Source organism: Amphiura filiformis, chromosome 19 (genome assembly GCF_039555335.1).
Source record: "Amphiura filiformis chromosome 19, Afil_fr2py, whole genome shotgun sequence".
NCBI lineage: Eukaryota > Metazoa > Echinodermata > Ophiuroidea > Amphilepidida > Amphiuridae > Amphiura > Amphiura filiformis.
In genome coordinates this window covers 34,956,860-34,965,976 of record NC_092646.1, presented here as the reverse complement: position 1 = coordinate 34,965,976, position 9,117 = coordinate 34,956,860, and positions in this window count along the sequence as shown.

Below are 9,117 nucleotides of genomic sequence, written 5' to 3'. Positions count from 1 at the left end.
AAAAAGGAAGGTTTTTATTACAAACTCTAATGGTGACCCGCAGGTCAAATTGCTAGAATTGTACATTAAACATTAAACACACCTAAACAGACACAATGCAATTTGCAGGCAGCAGCTTAATCAGCGCCAATATTGCAACATTGAAACAAACAACTATACAAACATCCAATCCAACCCAACCACATCCCCCAGTAGGCAATGAGGATAAAGTGCCTTGCCCAAGGACACAACACGTTGGCTCGAAATCACAACCTATGCATTATGAGTCGGGCGCATTATCCACTCGGCCACACGTCCTCCCAGGTTAAATTGATTCAATAGAACTCAATGCGACTCAATAGGTATGAGGTAACGAAATATCCTGCATAGCACAGATTATTTTTTTCTGATCTATCATGGAAAGGCGAATAATTTGGGACCATTTTCAACAAAATCGGAGCATTTTTCAATTTTGCTACATGTGGTGCCAAAATTAGACCTATAACGTCACAATGTTACCTTTTTGTTCATAATCGAACATTGTAGATAGGTCAAACTATACTTTTTCAGAGTCCTTATCACTAGAGAAACACATTGCTTGTGTTTTTAACCAAGTCCGAGCAATTTTTAACTTGACTTTTGTGAAAAAGTTCAACGCCCTTTTCCCACCAAATAAGGTGGCTGTTAAAATGCCTCCATAGCCTATAATGGTAAGTGGTATAAGTAGTCTCTCTCTGCCAAATACTGCAAATTTAACATGATTTGCATGATTGTTACGGGAATTTATTTGACTATGATGTTTATAACTTTATGTCCTCTTTTATTTAGGTGGTAGTAGGGGTGGTTCATCAGAGAGTCACACCGAGAGTATTTCCAGGAGTGATTTGCATTATGATGACTCAGTTTGGACTATATTCCTGGGAAATAAGGACAATCGCATCTACTACATGTAAGAACAATGAATATCAATCTACCATGTCATACGCAGTTATTAAATTTTAAATATACAAGCTATATTTTACTGCCTATATTAAAACTAGAGCGGTTACCCCACCACAGGTATCTCAATTCGGAGCGACAAGTATCTCATCAAACACTGTTTAAACCAATCAATAATCCTATTGCTGAAGAGGATAATAAGCTTCTACCTATTTCTATAGAATAGTTCTTGTCTTTGTTTGTTTTGGCTAAATCCTGTTCAAGTGGTGGATAACAACCCAGCAAACACAAAACGTTTTCGACATCATTCGCAAAAGGTTATAAAAGGTTGTCAGAAAACGTTTAAATGTCGGGTTATATAAAGGGTATATTAAGAGTATAAAACGTTTTCATAACTTTTTTGATAATCTACTGCTCAGCAAACAAAAATGTCGGGTTACATAAAGGGTATAAAAACGTTTTAATAACATTCCAAAAACATTCTTGAAAACTTGATACAAAACATTCTAAACAGAATGTTAGTTTGGGGTTGAAAAAATATTTTGCGAAAAATGTTATTAAAAGGTTTTGAAAAAAACATTTTAAGAACATTTCTGTGTTTGCTGGGATAAAATATTTTAACATAATGTTATTTAAGTATTGACACAATATTTGGCAAAATGTTTGCAAAAATAGTTTACAATAACATTTTTGAAAACATTTAAAAATATTGTTGTAGTGTGTTTTCATACAAAACGTTTTAAAACGTTATCATGCCCTTTATATAACCCGACATTTTAATGTTATTAAACGTTTTTACCTAAACCAAAAGCCAAAATATAACTTATTTAAAACATTTTTAAAACGTTTTTGTGTTTGTTGGGAAAGCATTGTATTTCTCTAGGTATAACCAACAATTAGCAATATTGGACATTCCTGAACCTCGTTGACTTGGGGATGATTTGAAATGACCGCCAATTATGAATGTTTGATATTTATTACCAGAAATGTGGAAAAAGAGTCACATGTAGAACCAAAAAAGGTACAAATTTGTTGAAGGAACAGAGTTCAACAAACCATAACCCCGCTTCTAGCTATCGTTTGAAGTCAAATGATATACTATATTTTCGAAACACAAAATAAAACAAAATTGACCAGGGGCCGACTTTACGGCTGATTCGTGGTGTCCAGTCACATATATAAAATACATACAATAGCTTATGAATAAGTTGCAATAAGATGATTAGAAATGACCGCCACTTGAAATAATTTTATTCCTAGCTAAATTGGAAAAAGATAAACACGTGGCGGCGTTGTACTATCAGCGGGTCTCAATTGGGCTAATCGAGTTATCATGACGTATGGTGGTGTCATATGCTATTAATATTCATGCTTAGATCTTTGAATCTCTACATTTGGACTTGGGTACAGAATCTCCCGTTATTTTTGGTTTCTATAAAAACCTATTGTAAGGCTTGCACTTGAATATATGTGTTGAAAGAATATTATAGTAAGCTTCAGTCTGCGTATTAAAAAAAAGCCTGCGTATTGAAATCAAAAACTGACAACATAAAAATGAGTCCTTCAAGCAGTTGAGGGGCTGCCGCGCATACGTAGTGGGAAAGAAACGTACCAAGCTATTGTCAATAGCCTGAGTCGGAGTTCATCGGCCCATCTCTCACAACTATTAAACAGGTCGGAACAAAATGTCCATGAGTGGCTATAGATCTAGTGGATTAGGCCTACCATCATGGAGATATCTGTCATGAAGGTATCGGGATGATGACACTGTGCGGGTTTTTTTGTTGTTGTTTGTTTGTTTTGTGGGGGTTTTTTGCCCAAAAAAAATCAACAAAACAATTTAAAACTTAGTACCCCCACCCCATGGTTCATGTAAAAAAATGAAATAGTAAATATTGAATGGTCCCTTAACTTTTAGCTATAGTGTGATTTTTTTGTCAAAAGGACTTCCGTTTCGAGTACCTGTGTCTAGTTTCTTGTCAAACAGGGGGGGGGGGCGGCCAAGATTGACTGAATTTTGACGTCGTCATTGGTTTTACACGTAAACACAAAAATGTCTCAAATTATTGAGAGGGCATTTCGTGATCCACAGCCTCATCCCCCACTTTTCTCAAAAAAGTTGAGATTTTTATATCACTGGAAACCTCTGGCTACATAATGTTTATGTACAAAATATTTCTTGCAGATTAATTCGTTTAGCAAAGATATCGTGAAATTTGAATTTCGTTCTGGTGCACCAGAACGAAATTACAACGCATTGTCTATGGAGCAGTGTAATACACATAATCATGCATAACTCGCGAACGCAAAATCGGAATCAACTGAAATTTTGGGAATAGGTTTTTTTCGTGGATATCTAATGAAAAATGACAAAAATAGAGGATGCTAGGATCACGAAATACTCCTTTAAGTACTATTTTATCAGTCAAAATCCGTTGAGGTACTGTATATCACGGTTAGCGTGGTGTAATGGTAAAGTTTTCGCCTGCCACGCATAGGGTCCCGAGATCGAGTCCCACTCACTCCCGGCTACAATTTTGTTTTTCTTCACATTCATTTTGAATCCAAAAATATTTATTTTTATGTGAAAATGTATACATTCACTGAGAAATATATTTTGTGCATTTTTTTTTTTTTTTAACGGGGCCAATAGAGCTAAAAACACAACTCGGTACGGGACGTCCAATGTCCAGGCAGTGTTGCCGTCATATTGTCTGTTTCGTTATTGGCTGTTGCCACATGAATAATGTCGTCCACCATCGTCTGTTGTCAAACACTCCCCCCCCCCAAAAAAAACCAACAACAACAAACAAACAAACGACAGAAACGTTTTCACACTGGGACATTTACACATTGAAATTTGCAGAGACCGGAAAACCAGGCAACACCGAGGTTATTTCCTTGATGTAATGAATGAAGGTAAGTGGACCGATAATTCAAAACGAAGATTTCGTATATAGAGATTAATCTTCTTTCATGTTTTTGGCACATTTATGTATTTGTGTAAATTCGCCATGAAATCAAAGTTATTAGTGAGATCAAGTGTGGGTACCCTATTCCTTTTTCACCATGACGTGGCAGTGATGTGGTCAGTGCGTATTTCATTTGGCGCAAACACCGCATAGATGCGCAAGCAGAACAGCTGGCTTCCCAGCAAATACAAAACGTTTTCGACATTCGCAAAAGGTTAGAAAAGGTTGCCAGCAAACGTTTAAATGTAGGGGTAGGTAAAGGGTATAAAAAGGGCATAAAACGTTTTCAAAATATTCCAAAAAACATTTTGTGAAATCTTTTTGTAAAATATTCTAACATAACGTTATTTAAGAGGAACTATCTGTTATTTTTGAGAATAGAGTTGCCACGGTCAAAAAATAGATTTTCTTTATACTTTCATATTTGATGGACCTTGACCTCAAACTAACACACATGGGATAAATTTCGGAAAAATATCCCCGTTGCCATGGTAACAGGCAAATTTCAATTTTAGGCCTATTTTTGCAATTTTTGCATTTTTCGGCAGTCAAATTGTCAAGTTTTGAAGCCAGTGTTACTAATATTTATACAATATATATATAGTTTTTTCTTTATAAGGTATGAATAGGTCAAACCTTAGATGCCACAATGAAAGTATGAAAATAATCACCAGATGTCAGGGTGGGTTATACCATTTATTTGAAATAGGGGTGTTTTTCAATTTTTTCAAAGTATGAAAATATACCATTTTTGTATAGCTCATAAAGCATATGGTAGTGTTCCGATTTCAACATCGACCATAGCATGTTGAGATGATACATTGGTCTTATGAAAAAGTTACATTTGAGCTTGGGGAAAACACATCTGTATATACAGTGTTGCCAGACATTTTCCTATTTTTCGAAATTCAACACAAATCTCACCTTAAGTTAAATGATGTGAAAATGAAACATCATCATTTCAAGGAACATTTATTAGAAAGAGAGTTTTTATCCATATTAAATTTGATCAGTTATAATGGTCAGTGTTGTTCTAAACCACATGGGTGTTGCCATAATTGGGGTTTAATTATGATTTGTGGATATTTTCAACTTTTTACAAGTCATAAAAATACCAAAATGCATTTCTATAATAAAGAAAGAAACATCGACCTCGTCATGTTGAGATGATATATTGGCCTTATGAAAAAGTTATTTTGATCTGGGGGCGGGGTAAGACATCAGTTTATACAGTGTTGCCAGATAAACCACATGGGTGTTGCCATAATTGGGGTTTAATTGTGAGGTGTGGATATTTTCAACCAAAATGCATTTCTATAATAAAGAAAGAAACACCGACCTCGTCATGTTGAGATGATACATTGGCCTTATGAAAAAGTTATTTTGATCGGGGGGGGGGTAAAACATCTGTTTATACAGTGTTGCCAGATATTTTCCTATTTTTTCAAAATTCAACAGTTAAGAGATATGAAAATGAAACTTCACCTTCATACGGAACATATAGAAAGAAAGTTAATTTCATATTCAATTTGATCATCTGGGATGATCAGTGTTATTCTAAGCCATATGGGTGTTGCCATGGCTGGCGTTTAATATGACAATTTAGATATTTCCAACTTTTTACAAGTCTTAAAAATAGTACACATCCTTAAAATGATTGTGGAATGAACGCAATATTAAGGTTAAAAATTACCCTTAGAACACTTAGTATGTGAATTTAAATTTAAAATTTTAGTACGGAAAGTATTCCTTCTATACAGTATTGCCAGTTATTATCACATATATTCAAATTTCAACGTATGTCTCAATTTAGGATTTATAATGTTTAAATCGCTGCCATGAATAAACCACATGGATGATGCCACTATAAATGGAGTTAATAGTGAAATGTGGATACATTTTCAATTTTAAAATGACACCTTATTAAAGTTATAGCTATAGTATTCCAATGTTTCACAAAAAACACCCAAAAAGCACACAAATTTGTCCTAATTTGGCGCTTTTATGGGCACTTTTGCCTTAATGTACCCCAAAAACCGTGGCATATCCCCGTATACCTTTAACCAGGGACAACCCCCTCCGGGGTCATGTCATAGGTATACTGTGCCCAGTAGTCCTCTTTTTCTACTTGAAACGGATATTTCCTCAGACAAATTTTATCAACATTTGGTGATTTTTTATTTTGCTTTAACCCTGCAAGTATCTGCAAAAGTGTTCGTACAGGGTGAGTAAAAAAAAGTGCAATAGAGAAAAGAATCCATTTTTATTTAAGAACCGATTTGTACCTTCTAGTTTTTAAAACATTTTATAAATGATATATCCATTAGTGACCTTGTGTGAAAAAACCAAGGAATTAGCATTTACCGTTTTGTTTTTATGACACATTTTATAGCGATACCCAATTTTAATACTTGTCCAAGAAACATCTAAAATTTGAATGTCAGCCCACTCTATTTTCTTAACCTCATTTGGCATTGAAATAAAATGGAGCACCCAAATTGTTATTTTCCTTTGTCTTGTTTAAGGAAAAGAAACATTATTTGTTGTTATTTTCATTTTACCTTTACTTTAAAGATGTTTATTCTCTATCAAAAACATACATTTTGTAGGCGGATTTTTTCAAATGTCGAAATGAAATGCGCGCAAATTGAAGTGTAGTGAATTATAAAAAATCCAGTAAGTTGGACATATTGGGATTAAAAAAACTGGAGTTGAAGTCGAGTGAGGTATGAAGGACTTAAAGTAATGTTAGAAAGTTTGTTTGAACAGAAAAAAGAAATTGTCTGTGTTGTATTTTAAGGGGTTGGGGTTGGTCACCCACTTTTGCACAGTATTTTGTCGGACCTGAGAGCACATCAAACATACCAAATTGCATTTTGAATACGAGGAATGTCCTTCTGATATAAAGTAATTTTGATTTTTTTAATTCGAGATACAATAAAAATTTTAGGGTAAATTATGTATATTGAATTTTTTTATATTTCGTGAGACATATTACAGTCCTCAAAGTTAACTTAATAAATCTATGATGTGTATTAAAGTGTATGTAGCTGGGATGAAAAGCCGACCACTAATCAATTAATTAATGTTAATTGAAAAATTTGACCTTTCATAGTGAAGATATAGATTTTTTCCCAAAAGACCTACATTTTTAGGTGTTTTGGTGAAAAAATGTATATCTGCAATACTAAATGTCAAATTTTCATATGGACGGCTTTTCATTTCAGCTACATACACTTTAAGTACATATCACTAGATTTATACAATTTACTTTTGAGATCTGTTAAATTTCAAAAATATCAATTTTCAATCATTTGCCATAAAATTTGTATTATATCGCAAATTTCAATATATGTCTCATGAAAACGTCGCTATTTGAACCCTTATGACTTATAAAAATATCCACATCTCACTATTAAACCCTAATCATGGCAACACCCATGTGGTTTGGAACAACACTGACCATTTATACAACTGATCAAATTTAATATGAAAGTAAATTTCATTTTAATAAACTTTCCTTGTGAATGTGAAGTTTCATTTTCGCATAATTTAACTTAAGGTGAGACTTGTGTTAAATTTCGAAAAAATAGGAAAATATCTGGCAACACTGTATAAACAGATGTTTTTCCCCAAGCTCAAAGTAAATTTTTCATAAGACCGGTGTATCATCTCAACATGATGAGGTCGATGTTTCATTTTCACACCTTTATTTTAGGAATGCATGCCATTGTATTTTGGCATTTTGGCATTTTTAAGACTGAACAATAGGTGAAAAAGCTGAAAAAAAAGCTGAAAAAGCTCAACATACGTTGAATTTTGAATATATGTGATAATATCTGGCAATACTGTATAGAAGGAAATATTTTCCGAACTCAAATTTAAAATTTAAATTCACATACTAAGTGTTCTTAGGTTAATTTTTAACCTTAATATTGCGTTCATTCCACAATAATTTTAAGGATGTGTACTATTTTTAAGACTTGTAAAAAGCTGGAAATATCTAAATTGCCATATTAAACGCCAGCTATGGCAACACCCATATGGCTTAGAATAACACTGACCATCCCAGATGATCAAATTGAATATGAAATTAACTTCCTTTCTAATAAGATATGTTCCGTATGAAGGTGAAGTTTCATTTTCATATCTTTTAACTTAGGGCGAGACTTGTGTTGAATTTTGAAAAAATAGGAAAATATCTGGCAACACTGTATAAATTGATGTTTTACCCCCACCCCCAGATCAAAATTTTGGCATTTTGGTTGAAAATATCCACACCTCACAATTAAACCCCAATTATGGCAACACCCATGTGGTTTATCTGGCAACACTGTATAAACTGATGTCTTACCCCGCCCCCCAGATCAAAATAACTTTTTCATAAGGCCAATGTATCATCTCAACATGACGAGGTCGATGTTGTTTCTTTCTTTATTATAGAAATGCATTTTGGTATTTTTATGACTGTAAAAAGCTGAAAATATCCACAAATCACAATTAAACCCCAGTTATGGCAACACCCATGTGGTTTAGAACAACACTGACCATTATAACTGATCAAATTTGATATGAATAAAAACTCTCTAATAAATGTTCCTTGAAAGGATGATGTTTCATTTTCACATCATTTAACTTAAGGTGAGATTTGTGTTGAATTTCGAAAAATAGGAAAATGTCTGGCAACACTGTATATACAGATGTGTTTTCCCCAAACTCAAATGTAACTTTTTCATAAGACCAATGTATCATCTCAACATGCTGCGGTCGATATTGAAATCGGAGCACTACCATATGGTTTATGAGCTATACAAAGTTGGTATATTTTCATACTTTGAAAAAATTGAAAAACACCCCTATTTCAAATAAATGGTATAACCCACCCTGACATCTGGTGATTATTTTATACTTTCAATGCGGCATCTAAGGTTTGACCTATTCATACCTTATAAAGAAAACAGTATATATATATTGTGTATATTAGTAACACTGGCTTCAAAACTTGACAAATTGACTGCTGAAAAATGCAAAAATTGTGAAAATAGGCCTCAAATGAAAATTTGGCTGTTACCATGGCAACGGGGATATTTTTTCCCAAATTTATTTCATGTGTGTTTGTTTCAGGTCAAGGTGCATCAAATATGAAAGTTTAAAGGAAATCCATTTTTTGGCCGTGGCAAACATTTTAAAAAAATTCTCCAAAATAACAGATAATGCCTCTTAAGTG